Genomic DNA, 24839 nt, shown 5'->3' on the forward strand with positions numbered 1-24839 from the left:
TCATCTCTCTCAGCTCCTCAGTAAACCAAGGAGCTAATTGAGATCTACGTCGGGTCAGAGGCCGCAACGGCACGACTCGGTCCAGTGCTGCGGCTGCGGCCACATCCCAGGCCGCAGCCTGATCTTCCGCCGAGTCGTGACCTAGATCCTCTGGATATGGCCCAAGCTCCGTCAGAAACCTCTCCGGGTCCATCAGGCGTCTGGGACGGAACCATCTAGGCGGTTCCGTCTCCCTGCGGCGGGGGGAAGCAGTTTCTTGAGTTGTTTTCCCCTTTAGGATTTTTATCCATGAAAATTTTTTTAGACTTCTCTGAGTTTGTTAAAATCAGCTCTTTTAAAGTTTAAGACACTGGTTGGATTATATTCTATTGCTTGTGTTTGCATTATATTTAATTGCAATATGACATGGTCACTCTTGCCCAAGGTTCCGGCAACTTCAATTCCTTTTATCACTTCCTCTTGATTAGTAAGAATTATGTCCAGTATAGTTTTTCCTCTAGTTCCCTTCTCTACCTTTTGGATGACAAAGTTGTCAGCCAAGTTGATTAGGAATCTGTTCAATCTCCCACTTGCTGCAAAGTTTGTCTCCCAGTTGCTATCAGGGTAGTTAAAGTCTGCCATTACTTACTATGGTGTATTTCCTACATATATTTGTTAATTGATTAGCAAAGAGTTCATCTATTTCTTCTGCTTGGTTGGGTGGCCTGTAATAGGCCCTTGCCTCCACAAGGCAAAGGCAAGGCATAGGCAGAAACAAGAGTCAAGGTTGAGTTTTTCCAAAGCCAGGGGAGCATAAGCTAAAGTAACAATTGTTCATAACAAAGACAAACTCCCCTGGCTTCTCCTTAAGTCAACCCATGTCAGGTGTTTCTCTTTTTTAAATATATTTTATTATTTTTTTAAATAATAATATTAATATTAACTAATATCATTAATATTTGGTAAACAGCGTGTTGTCTGGATTTATATTTACAAACAATCAATAACAATTAGTTTCTATAATTCCATACTCCACATAGTAGCTTTCCTTGATTTTCTCTTCTTCCAATAATATTCTCTTTTATCAACCTTAAATTAGTACATTTATTAGTATTTTAGGAGATAACAGTTGAATATAAACATTTTTCTAGTATTTCTACAAGTAACAACCACATCAATATGAAGCTTATTTTCTAATTAATCATCTGAATCATCTTATCATAGATCCTGTTATTAAAGTTCTTATTTAAATTTATTTTCCCCACAATTTTTACCTGTTAAGGTTTTCTTAGAGTTAATTGCACTTAAATATTTAAGTCTTTTTCCTCATACAAGTTATCCCATCAGTTTTACTTTTTTCATATCTTAAAACAAAAGAGAGAGAGAGAAGAAAAAAAAGAAGGAACTACTATACTACTTGAAAAACATGTTCCTCTTAAGCTAAAATGCATTTATGTACAAAACTTTATATTCTTTTAAAGCATATTCATACCAATATTTAATCTTTAATTATTCCGTCTAATAAATCCATAGTTAATCTTTTATAACTATTCAAAACATTATTAATTGAATTTTTTTCAAAATCCAATACACTTAAATATCTAAAACATTTCCTTCATATAAATCATCCCAATATTTTTATATTTCTCATATCATAAACAAAAATACTATGTTACTTGAGGAGCCTATCCCTCTTAAACTAAAATTCATTTATATCCAAAATTTTATTTCTTTAACCATATTCAAACAAGTGCTTAATCTTTAAATATTCCTTTTGATAAGTCCCATCATCTAATTTCTTAATTCTAACTTTAGCCTTTTTCCCCAAAACATCTTTCCTAGTCAGTATGCTCTGCTGGACCAAAAGTCTTCCCACAGTTTTGTAGATATTGTTGTAGGCATAAGAAACGAGTCAAGTTAGGTATTTTTGTGGGAATGTTTTGCCCCTTCATATTCCTTGAAATTCTTTTTCTTTCTTTCTCTTTTAGTTTCTCTTATCATTTTTTGTCTCTCAAGTTCTCGTAGTTCTCCTGACAGCTCTGTAATCCACTTTGTCTAATCTTTTTTCTTGTCTTTAAACTTATTTTGCAATCTTGAAGTATAAGTTTTCTTTTCCATGTCCAATATTTCCTGCAAGTTTTTCTCCACCTGGGTTAAATCACAGTTTCTTCCATTGTTAAATTCCATCTTTAAATCTCTTTCCTCTGGTTTATGTTCAGTTATCTGCTTTACTTGATCACTTGCTTTTTTATTTTCTGAGAATTTTTTGTTGTGAATTTAAGTTGAAGATGTGTTCATTTAAAATTTCAAAATTATTTTTAATTTTCTTGTGGTTTGAGGTCATTGTCATTTGTTTTAGTTGTAACATAGTATACATTTCCTCCTGGAAAGTATTTGTTTTTTCTTGATATATTTTTTTCTGCAGATCTCTGATGTTCCATGATAGCCAAAAATCAAAGTTTTCCTTTCTCTGCAAACAGCTTTAAAGTCACAGTTCAGGAAGGTCAATTTTTTTCTAAGTTTTATAGTTCTCGCTTTGTAGATAGCCCAAAATGTTTTCTTTTCTTTATTATAGCTGTTCTTTGTTTAGTTAAAACATTGAAGGTCACAATGACAAGCTATCTTTTCCTGAGCAGCCATAATTATATATTTTCATCCACCACTAGATGTCAGCAACCAGTTCATTTTTCATTTTTCAAAACAAGCAATTGCTTTCTGTTTTCATCAATAATCTTTTGCCAAGAAAATCTTAACTAATTTTACCAATTTCACACTTATCCAGATTTAAGTCTCATATTCATTTCATTCCAGTATATTTCTGTCCCGCATGAAAATTTAATTTGCTGCTTCCATCTGTGGGAGGGTGGAGCAAAAATCCCCCTCCTCTCACTTTTGGAGGATTTTTGCTTCTTGGGGTTTTTCCCCCCAGGAAATAAATCAAGTAGAAGAGAGAGAATCGGTATTCTTACCCAGTTCCAAGAATGTTGTTTATGATCAAGCTTAATTTAGTGCTTTTTGGCTTCAGCTGCTTGTAGGTTGGGCTAGACTCTGGAGTGATGCTAGCCTTTCTTCTGTTGGTTTCTGGACAGCTTTCCCTGAACGACCGGATTGACCGCCATCTCTCCACAGTCAGCGGGGCTTCTCTCCTTCTTTGCCACTTCTCCGGGGCGTGTTTAGGCCCATTTAGGATTTCCAAACAGAGAAGAATCGGCCATAGGGTGCGGAGCCCCGCGATCCCTCGGCTACTTGCACTACTGTGCAAAACTGGAAGCCCCTCAATCCATGCCAGGTATTCCTTGTGAGGAGAGACAGGGCGACCTTCTCACAAGCAGCCAAGCACCCCTCCTTTGAACTTGCCTCTGCTCTATTCTCTGTGACTTTGAATAGAGTGGGGGAGGGAGCTGTTCCTCATCAGAGGGGATCAATTGCGTCTCAGAACCACTGCCTGTCTGCAGCCGACCCTTGTGTCTGTGAGGGCAGGCAGCTCTCCATCAGGTCGACCACCTCTCCCAATGTCCGAGGGGCCTGGGACAGCCCCTGGCCTCTCCAAACATGCCAAGGGAGACGTGCCATCCCTGTCAGACGGTCCCAGTTCCAACTCCTCCTCCTCTAAAATGGGATCTGAAGGGGCCATGACATAATTAAATAATAAAATTAGGATCCATACGCTCCTAATACAATATGTCTATGTCTATGTGAATGCATATTTGGCTATGCAAAAGAATCTCTGTACATTGAATTACTTTGCAGACTAAGTGGGCATGTAGAACACTTTATAGGCTAGGAAAATGGAGTTAATAAAATAGTCCTTCAAATCGTCACTCAACTCACAGCTCTCTTCATCTGTACTACATTTGGATATGCATCTCCATCTATGGTCCTGCACAATTATCCTATTTAAGAGCTACATTAGAACAAAAGCAACATCAAACTTGCACTTCATGGAACTAGTAAGTCAGATCTATAAATATTTTCTTCTTATTAATCATATATCTTCCCAGGAAAGTTTAACATTATCTCCTTATGAAGAGAATTCTGTGTTTTGACATTCCACTTGTTAGGGAAAGACTCCTATGAATTGAGCAGAACTCCTGGTCACTGCATAAACCTATCCATATAATATTCTTGATAGTAATAAACACATAGTTTGCCACTGTCCTCTTCCAAGATGCTTTCTGATTTGCCAGTCTATCCAATAACTTTAACATTTCTTGGTTCTCACCCAGGGGGTAGTGGGGAAATCAGCCAAGTGCAGCTATTTCCTATCCCTATGTTCAATGGAATACCTAAATTTACTGTTATATAAAGGAGGGAATACTAGAATGTGATTAAAAGTATGGTTTTTTAGGGACAGAGCCATCATTCTACAACTGTATAAATTGAATCATCAGTAACTGAAAGAAAATTATAAGTGCTTTGCCAACAGTCTTGAACTGTGATTAAGTATCTAATGTAATTCATTCTGTGGAGAAATGGGTGTTGTAAAATCAGTGTCTAACTGCAATGACATAACCTAATAATTTTGTAGGAGTGCAGAACGCAGTTGTTTCATATGTTTCAATTCAAGCAGCATATTCCTGTTTTATGTCCTTTGTAATATTCAGGATTCACTATCTACTGAAATGAATATGGCATAACCCTATACTCCAATGTAAGAAGCTCATCATCATGTCAGAGCAAACAGAAGAACCTGGCAATTATTTTCTGTTTAAACAGTTATAAGTCATTAACATTTTGCATTGGGCAAAATGTTATGCTCCAATACAAAGGTCAATTATTATGCTCTATGTGCCTTAGCAGATAGTAATTATTATCATTGGTAGGGGGGAATCACCATTGAACATAGCTGGGAGTCAACTGACTTTAAATAATCCAAGATCAGAAATTTTCTGATTTGAAGCTGGGTATCCTTGATAGTTCAAAAGCATTTAACCATCAATCCTTCCTGTGACTTTTCTGCATCTTTGAATGCACCTTTTGATGTTTTCCCAAGAGTCCTGGGAAGGAAGAAGTGTTATATCAACCTACTTCTCTTGCATATAAAGATTTATTAGGTGTGAAGTGATGAATTACCATATGTTGGAACATGACAGTATCTCCGTATAACACACTTTAAAGGGAAAAGTAATTTCTTTTATTGCATATTTTTGAGATGAGCTCAGGTCAGCTAGGTGCTGCCAGTTAGCTGATCTGGAGATGTAAAAAAGAAGATTTAGTAGAAAGAAATAGATGTAGGAAAAATACAGATTTACACAGCTGTTGAAAAATATTTTCCATTTATAAATTTTGCTATAATTTTATCTGTGAAGTGTTTGATAAAGTCAACCTTAATTATAAATCGCAGTCTGGGTCCTACATAAAAGAAATCCATTTTCCATTTAAAACCAACATTCACCCATCTTAAGAAAGAGGGAATTCAGACCATTTTTTTTATTTTACAAGAATACAATATGCATAGTCTTTAAAGTCAAACTTACTTTAAAGAAATTCTACTTTTACTTTATATGTCCAATATTAGATTAATAACTAAATGATATAGCCTAAATAGTCTTTCAGATTTTTCTAAAAATGGTATTTTTGCTACTAATGTTTTTGTCCAACTAATTATTACAAAATAAATAAAATAATCCAAACTCTCTGAATTACAGAACACAAAACAATGAACCACAGGACAAATATCAAACTAAATGTCAAATTTAGTATACTACTACAGTATACCAGTGGTGAGATTCAGCCGGTTCGCACCACTTCGGCAGAACCGGAAGCTAATTTTTTATTGCCCAGGCCCAGAATGGACTTCCTGAAGCGGCATCACACAGAGAACCGGTTGTTCACATATTTGAATCCCACCACTGCAGTATACTATTTATTAATACTGACAAACTGTAATGAGAAATAATTACAAACACAAATTTGAAGTATACTATATATGTCAGATTTTTGAACCCATGAAAAGTAACTACCTCTCTTAATTCTCACTTAACAGGATTCTGAACACAATTTCTCAACTATATGAATTTTCTAAAAAAAGATTATTAATCAATTATGTAACTAATATACAATTCATACTATGATAATATTATTTCAACTTTTCTGAAGCTATGTATTAAGTTACAAGCCATCCATACTAGATATTCTAAGGGTGCTTATGGGAGAATGAAAGTGCAGCAACTAACAGGTACAAAGACTAAGTTTTGGACATCGCCACTCTGCATATATATTCCTTACAAAATCTACACTAATGTATTATATCTTTGAAGGTGTTTTTTCCACTTTCAAAACCTTAATTTTCCATATCTCTTGGGAAGGATATAAACTGAAAAAAAGACATGCTACACAATGTGTATCTCTGTGTGCATTGTACTAATCCTTTAGAAGTCTTGCTTTGTAATGCACAAATATGTATACCAAGCAATCTTTTTGCATTAATAACATAGAACTGTTTTTCATGCTCATATGGAAGCTGTTTCTGGTTGTCTCCACATGAAGGTGGATGTGTCCTATCAAACAAATCAATGCTTCAAAAGACTTTCATATGTCCAGAACACATCTAGCAAATTGCAGTTCTTCGTGCTTCTGACTTGAATGGTGGATCCCCCTAAAAGAAGGTAATTTGCACACATCATCCATGCCAAACAGTAGCTTTGTCCTATGATCATCTTAATTTTCTCAATAACTGGCATTTTGCCATGTGAGATTTCTGAAAAATCAGGGTCACTGACTTCAAGTGTCAAGCTACAAAGTTGTTTTTTTTTAAGGACTGCCATAGTGCTTCTAACTCTACAGTTGCGAGGGGGGAGGGAAGAGCTTGGGATCCACAGGTGTTCCCTATCAGTGTGAGAGCTGAGGTACTAAAGAGATGTTTCGGCAAACTGAAGTTTTCTTCTCATAACAAATGCTGGAAGATTAATTGGACAATGTGACCTGAACTGTAAGAGAGAGGAGGGAAAGTCTTACTCTTTTAATTATCTGTTTCCTGCCATATTGCCAGAGCTAGCTTTCCTTCTATCGTACTGGTATGCTATGTCTAATAAAGTTTACATTAGAGATAATCATGTCTCCGATGTTTTGCTTCATTTGGCTTTTCAGCTGGAACTTGACACCAAGATCTTGATAACCCAATTTCTTCAATGTGATTATTTCTTGGTTCATTTTACAAATTGCACTTAATTTCTTGGCAAATCATATATATGGAGCCACCTTGATGCAAATAAATAAATACAGTAATGTAGTATGCATTTTTGGAAGACCTTCCCCTCTCACATACATATCACAAACTACATAACAGCGGAACAAGTATTCATTTCCTTGCTAAAACTATTTATATTTTTCATAAGAGAAGAGTGGAGGTATGAGATTTACTATTATATGCTTTGGGCATTCAGAGAAGGCACTGTTATTGTTGTATAAACTATAACTAAGGGTTCCAATTACAAGAAAAGAGTCACAGCTTTCCTGATCACATCTAATGTTCATCCATTGTAAATCAATCAGAGAAGAAGGCTAAATAATATTTTGTAGGAGAAGGAGTCTCTGCTTACTGTTGGTATTATTCCAACTAGTTTGGATTTCTTTCAATCTATTCATACTCAATAATTTGAATCCTGAATCATAACTGAAGCTTTAGTGCTTTGTAACTGTTTCTGAATGCTTAGTTCATGAAATATAAAGATGAGTATCATCCACATACATACAAAGCCCATCTCCAAAGCTCTGGATAATGTCTGTGAACAGCTCATGTTGACATTAAGTTGAATTTATGTAAAAGTGAGGTTCGTAGAAAATGTTTTCGGTCCCCAGTTGGCTAACTTCAAAATCCCTAATAATGAGTTGCTGAGAGAAAAACTGCATGAACAATTCAGTCGTACACATATCTGGTCCTCTAAAGTGTTATTCAAACTTACTAAGGATTTGAAAAGTATTGAAAATGAATTGTTTCCTCTTCAACTTGTATACAATGCTGTTATACTTGTGTATAACTGAGAAGCCCCTTAGCCAAGCTCGAAATATATTTTAAGACTACCTGAAGAAGAAAGTGTCACTTAGATGTGGTTTCTTTACTATGACATTGTTAATTAGACTTGCTCAGAAGTGCACTTTTGAGACAGGTCCAGCACTGTTAAATAATCAATTTTCTTAAGAAAGGGTAGATGACTGCATTTAAACAATATGCTATACTTTCTTGGATTTAATGAATTCTCTCAGTCTCTCTAGAAATATACTGCTACCCACAATTCTTGAATCTGACAAAATGGACTTTGAGCCCAAAAAACGCTTTGTGAATTTTTTCCTTATTTCAAATTCATGCACTTGGATATTAGACAATAGGAGAAATTTAGAACTTTTTAAAAGAAGTCTGAAATAGAAGAAAGAAAATACTGTTACTTAAATTATCTGCTGCACAACAAAAATGAAATAGTTTGTTTAGTTTGAACCAGGAGTGTTGTGGCAAAGAACAATATTATTCAGGGAGTTAATAATATCTTCTGAATGCTATTATGATACCATTCATAATGGCATAACTCTGGAACAAAAATCTAAGCTCTAATGCAGGGGTGTAAAACTGCTGGCCCATGGGCCGGATGTGTCACGCGGAAGCTGCACCCATCCCATTGCCAGCAATGACAAAACAGTCCCGATACGTTGTGTGATGTCACATGATGTCACGAGTTTGACATGTCTGCTCTAATGAATTGTTTATAGTTGCAATAGTGAATATTAGGCATCTTTTTTTGTCCTCTGAAGTCTTAATTAGAATGGAAATGAACAATTCTTTATTCAGAATCAATCAATCAAAGGAGAAAGAACATAATTTCTTGTTTGCACCAAGTGTTTCTAAGTTGAATTAAAGTGCAGTGAGAGGCCAGTTCCACACTCTACCACTCCTAAGATTAATTACACTTTTGAGACATACATACATAAATAATATCTTAAAGAATAATTAACAAACACTTTTAGTGGGTTTCAGGAGACTGATGTCTTGACTAGCACGCCCAGAATAACTACTGTAAGTACCGTACCTTTTTTTTCCTCAAATCATAGGGTCACGTTTTTAGAAAATAAGTTTAATTTCCAGAGGGCACCTAAAGCAATAAAGAGTCTTGTGCACTTTAAAGCCTATTATTATCTGATAAGGTTTCATGAAAAACTATATACCATAATATGGAACATAAAATGTATTATGGTAGTACTGGCTAGGAGCTGTATTCCCCAATGTTGTGAACATTTTCCTGGTTTTTCTCTTTATTTTATATTTGATGTTTGAATTAGAGACTCTGAAATTCTAATGTCTCTAGTCCTAGTGTATAATGGCAAGTAAGCAAAATTATTCTGTTTTTATAGTGGAAAACTATTTTTTGTGAATTCATCTTTGCTTTCTTGCCTTTCTTTAATATAAACTTTAAATCTTCATGGGAATAAGGACAAGAGCTAATTGATTTTAATGGGCCACACCCATAAAAACAGTTCATCTCCTATGATACATGCTTTTGGGGCTTCTGTACAGAAAAACTAATGCACGTAGATAACATGGACAGGTTCTGCCACATTGTTAGAACTCAAAATTATCTATGAGACCAAGTTCTAGAAAATTCAGAAACAACAGAACAAAGTGCCCCTCCTCACAGTGCATAATAAAGCTGGGGAATTTGTTTTAGAAATAAAACTCAATTTTGGATGAGATCCATAGAGGATCAGAGTATATAAGCTGAAAAAAAAAATAAGCACAGAGATCAATATAACCAAGAAATAGGGCCCTTACTATACTTGGAGCCCCAAGCAAGAATGATATTTAGAGTTACTTAAGAGTAATTTCCTTTATTGTTCTTCACATATAGACAGAATCTTGCTAGACCAGGGGTGTTTAACTGCCAGCCTGTGGGCCGGATGTGTCATGGTGAACCCCACCCCATTGTCGGCAATAGAAAAAAAAGTCATGATACATTGCAAGTCACATAACATTGCGAGTTTGACACCCCTGTGCTTGACTAAAGCAACTATTAGCATAACTACATATATACTCTAGGAAAAGCTAGGGAGGAGCTGCTTTAACCTCTTTCTGCCAATCAGTCTTTCCAAGCTCCACTGCCACTTTGCCTTCTGGAAAGCAGCCTCTCCCTTCTGGGAATCCAGAATAATTCCAACAATCTCTTCAGGTATTCACTTCTCTCCCGCCTCCCCAGCACCTTCTCCTGGGATGTCTGCACCTTGCTGATGCGTGCAGCTCAAGAGCAAGCAGCAAGTAGTAGTAGTAGTAGTAGTAATACTAATAATACTAATACTAATAATAATAATAATAATAGTAATACTAATAATACTAATACTAATACTAATACTACTAATACTAATACTAATACTAATACTAATACTACTACTACTACTACTACTAATAATAATAATAATAATAATAATAATAATAATAATAATAATAATAATAATAATAATAATAAAGTTGGAAGGGACCTTGGAGTTCATCCAGTCCAACCCCCTGCTCAGGCAGGAAACCCTATACCATTTCAGACAAATGGCTGTCCAGTCTCTTCTTAAAAACCTCCAGTGTTGGAGCATTCACTGCTTCTGGAGGCAGGTTGTTCCACTGGTTAATTGTTCTAACTGTCAGGAAGTTTCTCCTTAGTTCTAGGTTGCTTCTCTCCTTGAACTCATCGTACTGGGCATGCTCAGCAGACAGAATATTTAAGTTTTCATAGGAAAATGTTCTCTTGGTAGAAACAACTGTAGCATCTGGCTTGCATATTGTGACATTTAGAATCTAGGTATTTATAATCCCGGCTTGTTTTGTTAACCATGATCTCATCCTTCCCTTGATCAGAAATTTTCAGCTTGACTTTGAACTGCTTGACTTGGAAATTCACACCTTGCTCATCTAGGTCTCAGCTAGGATTTGCAGAAGCAAGTATTTCCCTTAACACTCTGTGCTAGTGGGGGGAGGAGGAGGAGGAGGAGGAGGAGACATGAAAAAGCCAGCAGAGCTGGGGCCATCCTAATCTAGGGAGAATTTTCTAGAGGGCAGGGAAAGTAAATAGAAAAAGAATATATCCAAGTATCTGCCAGCCAACATTCCTTAGCTGATGGAATAAATCAGAATGAATTGGTAGATATAGCAGGTAAGCTCAGGTAAACCATTTCCAAGTCATGAAGGGTTTTAAAAGTGATAACTAACACCTTGAATTGCACCTGGAAGCAAACTGGCAATCAATGTAGCCGATACAATAGGATATTACATGTGTCAAATATCAACCTCATTTATTATCATTCAACTGTGTTCTGCATCAGTTGAAGTTTCTGAATGCTCTTCAAGGGAAGCCCCATGTAGAATGCATTGCAGTAATCCAGAAAAGAGGTCACAAAGCCATGAGTAATCTTCCTGTGAACTTCCTAACTGCAATCCATTGGCCTTGTGGGACACAAAATGTTGGACTGTATTCATACTTTGATCAAGCAGGGCTTTTCTTAAATTCTTATATTTTTGTATAACATCCCAACAAAATTTAGCAGTGCCTTCAACATGAACTTCTCCATGGATTCTTTATTTAATGTGCAAAATTAAGCTTTCAAGGCAATATATTAAGGCAATTTTAATTCATGCAAATTTATTTTCTTCCCTCAGTTACTAACACAAATTATATTTTCTTCTTCTCTCCTTCCTTTAGTTGTTAATGTTATAAAGTAAACTAAATAAAAACAAGGTTCCACTTTCATAAGAGCTCTTCATCAATCCAAGCAAGCAAGCAAGCAAGCAGACAGGCTATGGGAAGGAAAGAAAAACGAGGCTGCTGTCATGCTTACATCTTGTCACTAGTTGGAAGGGACCTTGGAGGTCATCTAGTCCAACCCCCTGCTCAGGCAGGAAACCCTATACCATTTCGGGCAAATGGCTGTCCAGTCTCTTCTTAAAAACCTCCAGTGTTGGAGCATTCACCGCCTCTGGAGGCAGGTTGTTCCACTGGTTAAATGTTCTAACTGTCAGGAAGTTTCTCCTTAGTTCTAGGTTGCTTCTCTCCTTGCTTAGTTTCCACCCGTTGCTTCTTGTCCTGCCTTCAGGCGCCTTCGAAAATAGCTTGACTCCCTCTTCTTTGTGGCAGCTCCTGAGATATTGGAACACTGCTATCATGTCCCCCCTCATCCTTCTCTTCATTAAACTAGACATACCCAATTCCAGCAACCGTTCCTTATATGTTTTAGCCTCCAGTCCCCATCTTTGTTGCTCTTCTCTGTACTCTTTCTAGAGTCTCAACATCTTTTTTACATCGTGGTGACTAAAACCGGATGCAGTATTCCAAGTGTGGCCTTACCAAGGCATTGTAAAGTGGTATTAATACTTCACGTGATCTTGATTCTATCCCTCTGTTAATGCAGCCCAGCACTGTGTTGGCCTTTTTGGCAGCTGCAGCACACTGCTGGCTCATATTTAAGTGATTGTCCACTAGGACTCCGAGATTCCTCTCACAGTTACTACTATTGAGCAAGGTACCCCCTATACTATATCTGTGCATTTGGTTCTTCTTGCCTCAATGTAGAACCTTGCTTTTTTCACCATTGAATTTCATTTTGTTAGATAGCGCCCAGTGTTCAAGTCTGTCCAGATCCTTCTGTTTAGATGAAGTAAGTTTGCTCTGCAGACATAGGCAAAGAAATTCTCATTCCATAAAAGTAGGATTGGATAAACTCACTTCCCTCTTGCATTTGATAAGCCAATTTTCATTTTTTCTTATTTTTTAATGAAATAAAACTAGGTGAAGGATGTAAAAGAATGCAAACCAGTTCATTGTACCCACTTTGTTTATATCAGCATTCTTTGAATGGGATTAATTTCATGGCCTAATTAAATTGAACAGCTATAATCATAATTACTGAATGCATGTAACAGAAATGTGGGAAGCTAAATGAAAAAAATAAATGTACTTTTCTTTCACCAACTTATTAACCTGCCTATAATTTCCATCATTTAAGTAGAAACAACTGCATAGTGGATTTTTGAATTTAGAATTTGGGTTCTATCTGTGCTATAAAGTTCAAATAATAATGTATCTAATCATAGAGAACTGTTAAAAATTATAAGTAAATGCCCTTCATATTTTCTGTTCAGATCTGTGCTCTGGGGCAATGGCCCTTTTATTGAAAAAAAGCCCCAAATTTATTTTTTCCCCTCTCTTTCTGCCTCTAAAAGTAGATAAAAAAGACTAGATGCTTTTCGTTCAATGTTTCTTTGAAGTCTTGTTTGTTTGTAACTCAAAGGTTATTTTCAAGGACTACATTGGAGTATCTCTGGACTAAACAAATAAGGAAGAACTTTATAAAACACAAAAGAATTTCATCAAGAAATTTACTGAACAAAGGACTATTTTTAGCCTATCAATAATATACTTAAGTAACAATACTGCCAAACAAGTATATTTCTCAAGATTTTCATCTATCACATTAATAAAAAGCAATTAAAATACTCTGACTGTATCAAGCAAACTATCTTTAAAAAGGAACACATATTTTGAAACTAAAACCAATTACTCAAACAAGCAATGCACTGGAAGGTCATGAAATCAGAAAACAGTATTTGCCTTTGTAGTAATTTTTTTCATTGCACTGTTATTTCAAATAAAAGTACATATTTTTCAAAACATGGGAGCGTTTTTATTCGTGATCATTATTAATATATTCCACATTAAATATAATTTAGTTTCAAAGAAATCTATAGTTTTGGCTTACTAATCTTAGAAAGGAAGGGATGAATGTTTATTAACTGAAAAGTTAACAACTCTAACATACATTTTGCTGTGACTTTAGAAACCTATATATGCATACAAAATTTGATTCATAATTGTTGTGTATGTTTTCACTGTTCACATTTTGCAGACTTTCATTGTCTTCTCTGCATATAGCTTTTTCACTTCAGCCCTGAGCAAATTTATAACTAGTAAACAAAATCTACAAAGAACACAGAAGTTGTCTTAATATCAGGACTGGGAGTCTGGAAGTTTGTTCCTGTCCTCTTTCTTTTTTAAATTGGAATGCTTTTATTACTATTAAACATGTCAACTTTGATTTTCACTTTCTGTATCTGAAGAATTGTTATGGACAGGACTAAAATCAGCCACGTGGGTTGGGATTTGAGAACATCAGCAGTGTTCACAAACAGACTTTATACTATGACCTCAACTATGGCTGGTAGCTATAATGGGGACACCTGCATTATACTTTATCAGACTAGCCAAAAGATTACTGAGCCAAATATGTACTGTGTCAGAACAGAAAAGACTTCAATTTTGTTGTATTTTATAAATCCAAGTAATCTATTTGCTTCTTTCTTCCTAGCCAATAGAATAGATGCTTAATGCAAATTCAAATCACCTCTGAATCTGAAAAGATTCAGATTATGTGTCTGCAGATTAATCCCTCATTTCATTAAATTTCTAAATGGGAGCAGGCATCTCTTGAACTCATATTCTCAAAACATCTAACCTATTCTCAAAACATCTAACCTATATTTCTGGATGTTTTACATAATAAAATATTTATGGAATTTGGAAAATTTGTAACCACCAACAAACCTAATAAAAGTGTTTTCTTTTGAGGAGACAAGAAATAATTTGGATAAGACAAATGAGCAGGTCTTCAGTATAAATTCACAATTAGAAAACTTCCAACAAATGATTACAAAGAATGGGCAAAGAATCCAGAAAATGGAAGAGAAATTAGAAGAAACTGAGAAAAAGATGGAGAAAATAAAAGAAGAAAATCAAAGATTAGCACAGCCAAATAAAAGCTGGGAAGATACAGTCGCAGTACTGGAGATGCAGAAAGCATCACATTTTTTAAGACTATAGAACATACCCAAAGACAAGGAGGAAGACCTAACAGAACTGATTACTAATTTGTTTGCTGAAGCACCGGAAGTTGAAAAAAACGAGATGGAAGGAGAATTGGATCAAATATATAGAATTAACTCAAGCTATGCAAGGAGACATAGAGTTCCTAGGGAGGTGCATGTTAGATTCGTGAAAAAAAAACAATAAGAAATGAAATACTGAAAAGAGTGAGAGATGAACCACTGATATATAGAAAAAAAGAAATTGTGGTCCTGAAACAGATCCCTAGGAGGATAAGAGATTCTCGTGAATACTACTAACTCTTGACTACAAAATTAAATGAAAAAGGAGTGAATTTCAGATGGCTGGTCATGGAGAGGATCCTAATTAATTGGGATGAGAAAAGATATAGATTGGACTCCATCTTTAAGGCAGCAGAGTTCTATGAGAGACACAGAAGTTTCCTTGAAGGAAAAACACAAGTATCACAAGGGGATAGGGAATATGAAAAACAGAAAAAGTTAGTAACAGAAGAGACAGCCACACAAAGAGGAGGAGAAGAAAAGAAAATACAGATCAAGAAGGAGAGGAAGTGATAAAGGAACAGAGATAGGAAAGGACCACTAGGAGAATAAAACCTAAATATAAGTAAAGAAGATGGAGAAAGAAAGTGGAATTCTCTCAATGAATATAAATGGATTGAACTCCCCATCAAAAAGAATTTTTTTACATGATTACAGAAACTAAAAATAGATATAATTTGTTTCCAAGAAACACACATAAAAAAACAACACTATAAATTGTTGGAATCTCCAAAAATTGGGAAACTTTATTTTACAAGAAAAGAGGAGTAGATTTATATATAAAAGAGACATTGGAATCCAAACAGGTCTATTCAGATGAAGAAGGAAGAATTTTAATGGTAGAAATAATGATAAATCAAAAACAGATATTTTTAAAAAATATTTTATTAGTTTTCCATTTTTATAAATCATAAATTTATAAAGTGCTTAGTAAACAACATGTTGTCTGAGTCCATTTGCCTTACCTAATAATACACATTAAATTCTTGATCTCTACCCCATTTTTCCGGCCATTAATACACTACATGACATCTTTAAAATTATTCGGTATCTTCTTTTTCTTTACCCTTCAGTATAAATCTGTCAATTTCTGCACAGTTCAGTGTTTTCTTGATCATCTCTTCTTCAGATGATTTTTCTTCATTTTTCTAGCACTAAACAAATACAATTCTTACTACTGTTAATACATGCAACATTAAACATACAGTTCTGGTTTAAAATCTACATGCTTTTCTTAACATCTTTTCTAGCCGAATATGTATTTTTGTCACCTAATCAAATCTTGTCTGATCTTTATAAAATCCATGTATTTTGACATCTTTCTCATATCTCAGTTGTATTTTGCAACTGAGGCCACCATAATAAATCAATATCCTGTTCTTCCAACTCTTGTTTCAATTTTGATTTCCCTTCAGTATTCAAAATATCTTTATAGGTTACAATTTTCTCGAAATTAGCTAAGTTTGGGTGAACAAAAGCTTCCATTCTTGAAAGCCATCCTGGTGATTTCATATAAATTTTAGCTTTTGTCTTTTCCCATACTAAAAATAATATGTTTCCTACAGAGTGATTTTGGAAATATCTATAAATTTTATTCTTCCCATATCATAAAAAAGTGTACTATCCTAGTTATAAATCATATCCTTCTAAGTATAATAATCTTTTTGTGTCTAAGGGTTATCCACATGCTTGGTAATATAAGACTCCATCCATTAAGCCCGGTCCTCCATTTTCTTCAATCTAATTCTAGCTTTCTTCCTTTGCTAAATAAATGTCCAAATCAGTGTATTTAGATCATCAAATATTTTTTTCTCTATTTTTATGGGTACTGTTTGAAATAGGAAAGGCAATTTAGGTGGAATATTTTTGAGGGGGAGTTCAACCCATTTATATTCATTGAAAAAAAATCCCACTTCTCTTCTCTCTCAATTTCTCCTTCCATTTCTTGTTTCCCAATTTCTAACATTTCTACTAAGAGCTCTGTAATCCATTCTATAGAATCTTCTTCCTTGTCCTCAGGTATATTCTGAAAACTTAAGGGATGGGATGCCTTTTCCATTTCCAATATTGTCACTGAGTTTTCCAAGTTTTTATTTGCCCGCACCAGTCTTTGATTTTCTTCCTTTATTTCTTCTGTCTTTTGGTCAGTTTCCTCTGATTTGTCTTCTATTTTCTCAATTCTTTGTGGCCATTTTCTGAAAATTTCCTAATTGTGAGTTTAAATTAAAAACTTGCTCATTTATCTTATCCAAATTGCCTTTTGTCTCATCATAGTTTCTTCTTGTATCTTCTTTGTGTGAAACAATTGCCTCTTGAATTAATTGCAGTGTAGATTGCATTTCCTTCTGGAAATTGTTAGCTTTTTTTGGTTGAAATGTTGTTTCTATAGATCTCTGGGGGTTTCGGAGGAAGATGTTGGGGATGGCTTTTTTACACTTTTAGCTAGTTTTGGGGTACTCAGCTCTTCTATCCAGAAATCCAAAAATTGTCAATCAATTTTTACAATGTTTGTAAGCCATCTTAAGATCAGTCCATAAATCTTCCCCAAGCAGAAATAACTGAAAGGCAAGTTTTCCTCTCTCTCTAAATAATTCTTAAAGTCAAAAGTTGAAGTTCAATTGATGTTTGTAATCCAAGGTCAGCTCCCACCATGCAGAAAACAACCCAGAATTTTTTTTTTCAGTTTCCAGCTGTTCTCTGTAGAACTAAAAGCTTCCAAAAACATCAAAGAGGTTAGATAGTTATCTATGTCTGGGCTTCCTGCCAAGTTCACTCCAGGCACAACAAATTTAGTGCTATACCTATGTTCCACCATTAGATATCCTTCTTCCAACACTTAAAGTGAAAATTTATTTCTTAAACTTTACCCCAGTATTATTTCAAGAAAAAATCTTAACAGTTCTCTAAGTTCCCAAGTTTATCAAAGCTATGTCTTTATATTATTTCCACTTTAGTATTATGTATTTCTCTGTTTCTGTCCCCCCAAAAGAGTTAGGCCACCACTTTCATTTCTCCGGAAGGGTGGGGCAGAAATCCCCTTTCTTCTCACATTTGGGGGCTTTCTTGCTTTTGGGGGCTTTATCTTTTCCAGGGAATCAGGTTACAAAGTAATAGAAAAAGGACCAGTAGTGTCACCCAGTTCCAAACACAATGGTCACGATCTGCTGATTAGTGCTTTCTTTTTTCAGTTGTCAGTAGCCTAGGGCTAGCTACAGGAATGCAGCTAGTCTTTCCCCTGCTGGTTTGGAGGGCTTTTCTCGGATCAAACGGAATGACTTCCATCTTTCCATGATCAACGAGGGTCCTGTCCTTTTTCATCACCTCTCCAGGGTGACTTTAGACCCCTTTAGGGCCTCCTGGCAGGGGGAAGTCAGCCATGGGAAGCGGAGTGCCGCTTTCCTTCGGCTACATCACCATGATGAAAACCAGAAGCCTTGATAAATCAAAAACAGATATTGATGGTAGTAATATATGCACCAAATAACAAACAAGAAGAATTTTTCAAAAATTATACAGAAAAATATTGGAAATGGAACATCAAAACATTTGCTTGATAGGAGATTTTAATGCAAATGTAGACAGAAAATTGGACTATAGAAACAGTAAAACAGGAAAAAAGGGACGAAAGATACTCCTTAAGGTGTTCTTTAGAATGAAAGAAGATACTTGGAGAGAAAGAAACTCAAAAAAAAAAGACCCAGTATACATTTTATTCAAATAGACATAAATCTTGGTCTAGAATTGATATGATATGGATGTCCTCTGAGCTAAGAACTAATATATATGAAATTGAGGTAGAATCTAACATTTGGGCGGACCATAATCTTATAAAGCTGACTTGGAAAGAGGTAAAGAAGAAACCAAGATGGACTTTCAATCAATTCAATCAATGTAAATTTAGGAATTTACAACATTAAGGGAAGAATTTAAGAAACTGGAGTCAGAATTACAAATACATCCACAAAAGAAAACTGGAGCCAAATGGAGACAATAAAGCACAAACTAAACCTAATAGAGTCAGAGGAATTGACTCAACAAATTAAAAGGGCAAAACAAAACTTAAACTGAAAAAAGAGAGAACAAAATTGATAAATAAATTACAAGATGAGAAGGGCAGTTTACAATTTCAAACTGATGTAATAAAAAAAATAGTTAAAGAATTTTATGAAAAATTATATGATAGAGAAGAAATTTCTTGGGGAAAAAATAATACAATATCTGGAAAAGGCTAATTTACCAAAAATTCCAGAGAACCTGAAAAATATACTAAATGAAAAAATTATAATGATGGAAGTGACAGAAGATATAAAAAAATAGAAAAATGAAAAAAAACAACCCAGGACTGGATGAACTATCTGCAGAGGTCTACAAATGTTTACAAGATATAGTAAGCCTACCAATGAAAGAAGTGTGCAATGAGTTATTATTAGAGGCCAAATTACCAAACACAGGGAAAGAAGCAAATATTACTTTAATAACAAAAGAAGATTCAGATTTAACACAGATAAAAAAATTATATACCAATATCATTATTAAATGTGGATTATAAAATCTTCACTTCAATAATAGCAGAGAGATTGAAAAGATTCTTGACTGAATTTATCCATCCAGATCAAAATGGATTTTTATCAAAAAGACAAATAAAAAATAACTTGAGGATTATTTTAGATACACTGGAATACTATGAAATGCATCCTGGAAAACAAATGGCTCTAATTTTGCTAGACACTCAAAAAGCTTTTGATAATGTAAGTTGGCAATTTATGATACAACTATTAAATTGTATGGAGAAAAGTTCATAAAACTATTAAGACAATATATGATAAACAAACAGCAAAAGTAATTGTCAATGGAGACTATACGGAAAACTTTAATATAAAGAAAGGCACAAGACAAGGATGTCTACTATTTCCACTGCTATTCATACTAATGTTGGAAGATCTCAACAGGAATATCAGAAAAGATCCAGAAATTAAAGGAATGAAGATAAAAGATGAAAGCTATAAACTACAAGCATTTGTAGATAACTTGGTATTTATTCTAGAAGAACCGTTGGAGACAACGTCCAAATTATTGAAAAAGATAGAAGAATTTGGAGAAATAGCAGGATTGAAAATAAACAGACAAAAAAACCAAAGTTAACTTAAAAACCTTACAGATAAGCAAAAAACACAACTGTTAGGAAAAACCGACTTACAAATATTTAAGAAAGTTAAATACTTGGGAATATACTTAACAGGAAGATGTGCAATGATAAAAAAGATAATTACATAAAATTACTAAGTCAAATAAAAATAGACTTGGAAAAATGGAAAAACCTACAATTATCAGTGCTAGGAAGAATAGCTACTGTGAAAATGAATATTTTACCAAAACTTCTTTTTTTATACCAAACAGTATCTATAAAAATAGGAAAAAAAGTTTTTTGATGATTTGAATAGATTGATCTTGAAATTTATTTGGCAAGGAAGGAAAGCCAGAATTAATCTGAAAATGCTACAAGAAGCCAAAGAAAATGGAGGATTTGGACTACCAGATTGGGTCCTATACTACCAAGCACGTGCTCTAACATGGCTAAAAGAATGGATAAGCCTCAGAAACAAAAGGTTGTTATATTTAGAAGGAATGACTTACAACTTGGGTGGCACACATTTTTATGGTATGAAAAGAATAAAACCCATAGATGATAGGCCTAGAGGAATGAAAGGCGGCGCGGGAGTTCTGTACCGAAAAGGTCGTTCGCCCGGACTGGATCCCTCCTAAAATCCATCCCTAAAATCCATCCCTGCAAAAATTTTTTCATTAAAATTACCCTTGTGTCGTTAGTTATAAACCGAAAATTAATCCAAAATCACCCCAATAAAACACATAAAAACATACTTTTTTTGTATCCTGTATATTGTATTTGTGTTTTTAATATGCTGTGAACCGCCCTGAGTCCTACGGGAGAAGGGCGGTATACAAATTAAATTAACATTAACATTAACATTAACTTTCAAAACCATTACATAAGAAACGCATTATTATCTGTATGGGAAAAAATAAAACCAAAAATATATACAAAAATCTCAGGATGGCTATTAACAATACAGATGGCATTTTCCACCTGTTAGATTAGCAAAAATGTTTAAAAATATGTCTAGTAAATGTTGGAAATATAATCAAAATCCCGGTACATTTTATCACTTGTGGTGAACATGTGTTAAAGCAAAAAAAATTTGGACAAAAACACATACTTGGTTAGAAAAGATGTTACGGAGCCATATAGATTTTAAACCTGAATTTTTTTTATGAGGCATAATTCCAGAAAAAAATGATAAACAAAATGTATATTTAACACTACACATATTAACAGCAGTGATGATTGTATTTGCATAGCACTTGAAAAATAAGATAACTCCATCGGAGGAAGCAATAATTAAGAAAATACTGGACTGTGTGGAAATGGATAGATTTACATTGAGAATTATAGAAAAAGAAGATACAGAATACTTTCAAACATGGAACTTATTTTATCAATGGTTGTAAAAACGAGATAGAGAATAAGAACTCAACCTTTATGACTAAGCAAAAATCAACCCAGACAACACGTTGTTCATTAGGCACAAATGAATTGTAATGATAGAAAACTAATAAAATACTTTAAATAAAATAAAATAAAAGTGTTTTCTTTATTTGGAATCTACATAGAGCCTTGAATATATATAAATATATCTATCCATACAAGGAAAGAATATATTTTCAGGTTTACACATATGAAATGGTCGTAGCTTACATACATAATACTGGAACAGGTTTGTTTGTTTTTCTTCTCTGTTTTATACATATCTCATATTTTTTCTGGCTTGTTGTTCATTAGGCTTTTTATTTTCTGTTTTGTCTGCCTGTATTTTCCCTTGTTTCATTTACTGGCCTTCTCATGCATAGCTTTCCACTGCCAAACTCCCATTGTTTCCCCTATTTCCTTAAAGGGCTTTCCCTTCTAAGCTTTAGCAGACTAAGAAGAAAATATAACCACCACTCTTGCCCCAGGTGTGTTATTATCTCAGTTTGGCAGAAGAGAACTGAAAGAAGGAAATCTGCTCAGCATGCCAACCCCACCAGAACAGGGCAGGCAATATACAATCTGATCAATGACCAAGCAACCAGATTCTACTACAGGCAATTGCATATATGTATATGAATGTGTATGTTTATTTGTATATAAGTATATCTATCTTATCTGTATGTGTGTATACACTTATACATATACACACAAATTTAGTATCACCAAGAATCAAAGTCTTATTGTGAGCATCAAACACACGCAATATTATCAGGGTGTACATGTCTATGCAATAATACACAAATACATAAAAAAAAGAATCACATATATGACTTAAGGCCTTGGAAGTAATTTTTAGATGGTGTAGCAGATATATATATATATATATATTGCATTATAAATTTAATAAATAAAATAAATACATTCATTAAAACGCAAAAAACCAGCATATTTTGCTTTTCTTAGCAAAAGATCACCAAAATAAAATATTTGCCCAAGACAAATATAACTCTGAAAAATCCAAATAAGTACATCAAATTTAATAAGGTTGATGTTCTGAATTGAAAATCACATCTCTATTCCTAAAAAGATCAAGAGAAAGTTGTTGAAAAGAAAAAATTAAGCATAACTAGCAAACATCAGCTAGTAACACCAAGCCTGCCCATCGATTTAATGGCATGTCAGTTCAGTCATTATACAATATAATCAATTTTTTATGGGTATCTAGTGTGGCCATTAAATTGTTGGTTTTGGAGAGATGTCCAACAAGATTCTGTCATAAGAACTTTTTTTTTCTGGGGGAGTGGCGTGTAAATATGTTTATATCTGAATCTTGCTGATTTAGGAATATTTTCTTGGATGGTCTCCTAAGAGAAAGAATTCTACCTTTTGGGAAATTTGCTCGGAGGCAACAAATATGTCCAGCAGCATTGGAACCAATATGTTCACCTCATTTTAATCATTCAATATGTTCCTTTTGCCTAAGGAATCTTAATATAAACAATGAAGCTGCAAGTATCAAATTTATATTTATTTGCATTGCAAAAGTATGCATGTTACTGAAGCTTACTTATGATTAAGGGATATACTGCCTACATTCGTAGCAGTAATATGATCTCTCTTATAAAAAGCATAAGTAGAAACAATCACCGCAAGAATGAGAAAATGTTAACACAAAGTCCCTCAAGAATCGCAGGCAGGAGGTGAGAAGGAGGTTTGAAAATTTCTAGACCCTCCCAAAACATTTTAACTTTTAACTGTTAGAAATGAAAACATAGAAAATTTTTCATACTTGCTTTATAAATTAGTTCGCATGAATTCAGTTGTTTTTGTTCCGAGGCTCTCACTTTGTCTAATGATGTTCTGATCTTTGCCGTTTTCATTAAATACAGCGTATTCTGAATTGAAACAGAATATTGCTGGTTAATACATTATTATTTAGAAAAGTAGGATCGTAATTCAGCTAAAAGGCCAGACCATCCCTCAGGAGACTTCTTAGCAATAACTTTGCAAAGCATCCTTCTATCTTTAAATCCACCCCCTCAAAGCAGCCATTCCCTCCATACAGAGAGAAGCAACCCACATGAAGAAGCATCTTGGGCTAACTCTGAGCTGCAGGTCCTTCAACTTTATTTGTTGTTTGCTAATTTGTAAAACCGGTACAAGATATTTTTCAAAATATAAACTGCAGAAGAAACACTGGAAACTAAAGCTATTACTACTACAAATCCTGTCCATGTGTCATTCTCTTGCACAACACGAAAAAGGATTTAGAACAAGTTGATATTTCAACAGTTTAGTCCAGAGATAAACACCACACGAATCTCCAGTTTTTGTTGAATTCCAATTCCCATCATCTCTGTTCAGCATAGACAATTACAAGGATACTGGGAACTGAAGCACACCAACTTCTGTGGAAAATAAATTAGCCATCTCTCCACTATAGGTAGTCCTCAACCTACGACCACAATTGAGCCCAAAATTTATGTTGCTAAGTGAAAAATTTGTTAAGTGAGTTTGCCCATTTTATGACTTTTCTTGCCACATTTGTTAAGTGAATCATGGCAGTTGTTAAATTAGTAACACCACTGCTAAGTGAATCTGGTTTCCCCATTGACTTTGCTTATCAGAAGGTCAGTTGTCAAGCATCTGAATGTGAGTCAGTTGTCAAGCATCTGAATGTAAATCGCATGACCGTGGGAATGCTGCAATGGCCATAAGTGTGAAAAACTGTCATAAGTCACTTTTTTCAGTGCCGTTGTAACTTCGAATGTTCACTAAGCGAACTGTTGTAAGTTGAGGCCTACCTGCAATTTTGTCTCCAGATTTATTTACACATAATCATATACAATACAAAGCTCTACACATTTGCAGATCAGGTTAAACAATATCCAGTCTAGCATTTAGATTATACATCATAAACAGAAGATAAAATATGAAAGCTTAAATGTAAATCTGAATTAAAATTCTTGAAGACATCAAATGAAAAATACATATATAGATCAAACATTGATGTTATCTGTCAAAATGTACAAAAACACGTGAACTTCTATTCAATTTTTGTTCCTTTTTCAGCCTTACCTATTTTTTAAAATGAATTTCATAGCTTAAATCAGACTTCTATCTACACTGGCCTACTGCTCATGCATATTTTTATTTAGATCTGTAGATTTATAGTTTCAAGTGTAAAATGTTTCTGTCAACATTTTATCATGGGTCAGAAAAGAGACATTTGGCTGTAATTTCATTTTTTAAAAAATTTGTTCTTCTATAATGAAATTACAGAGGAAAGATGAATGTCAGATTTATTTAGTTTATTATTTTATCAATAGCAAAATGAATAAAGTAAGTGATATTCTTCTAGTTATAAAATAGCATAACAAAATGTAAAATCACATTATATGCTATATC

At 34.3% G+C, this 24839-nt stretch overlaps 1 protein-coding gene across 1 annotated transcript in view; it reads right to left on the bottom strand.

The window, feature by feature from the left end:
* PLXNB2 (plexin B2) overlaps positions 1–23323 on the bottom strand; it is a 140148-nt gene extending 116825 nt beyond the window's left edge. Inside the window, exon 1 of the mRNA XM_015814680.1 lies at positions 23221–23323. The gene's annotated coding sequence lies outside the window, so the exon portion shown is untranslated. The remainder of the gene's footprint in view (positions 1–23220) is intronic.
* Positions 23324–24839: the final 1516 nt, after the last annotated feature.

This window comes from Protobothrops mucrosquamatus, unplaced genomic scaffold (assembly GCF_001527695.2).
Source record: "Protobothrops mucrosquamatus isolate PMUCROS unplaced genomic scaffold, P.Mucros_1.0 scaffold275, whole genome shotgun sequence".
NCBI classification, from domain to species: Eukaryota; Metazoa; Chordata; class Lepidosauria; order Squamata; family Viperidae; genus Protobothrops; species Protobothrops mucrosquamatus.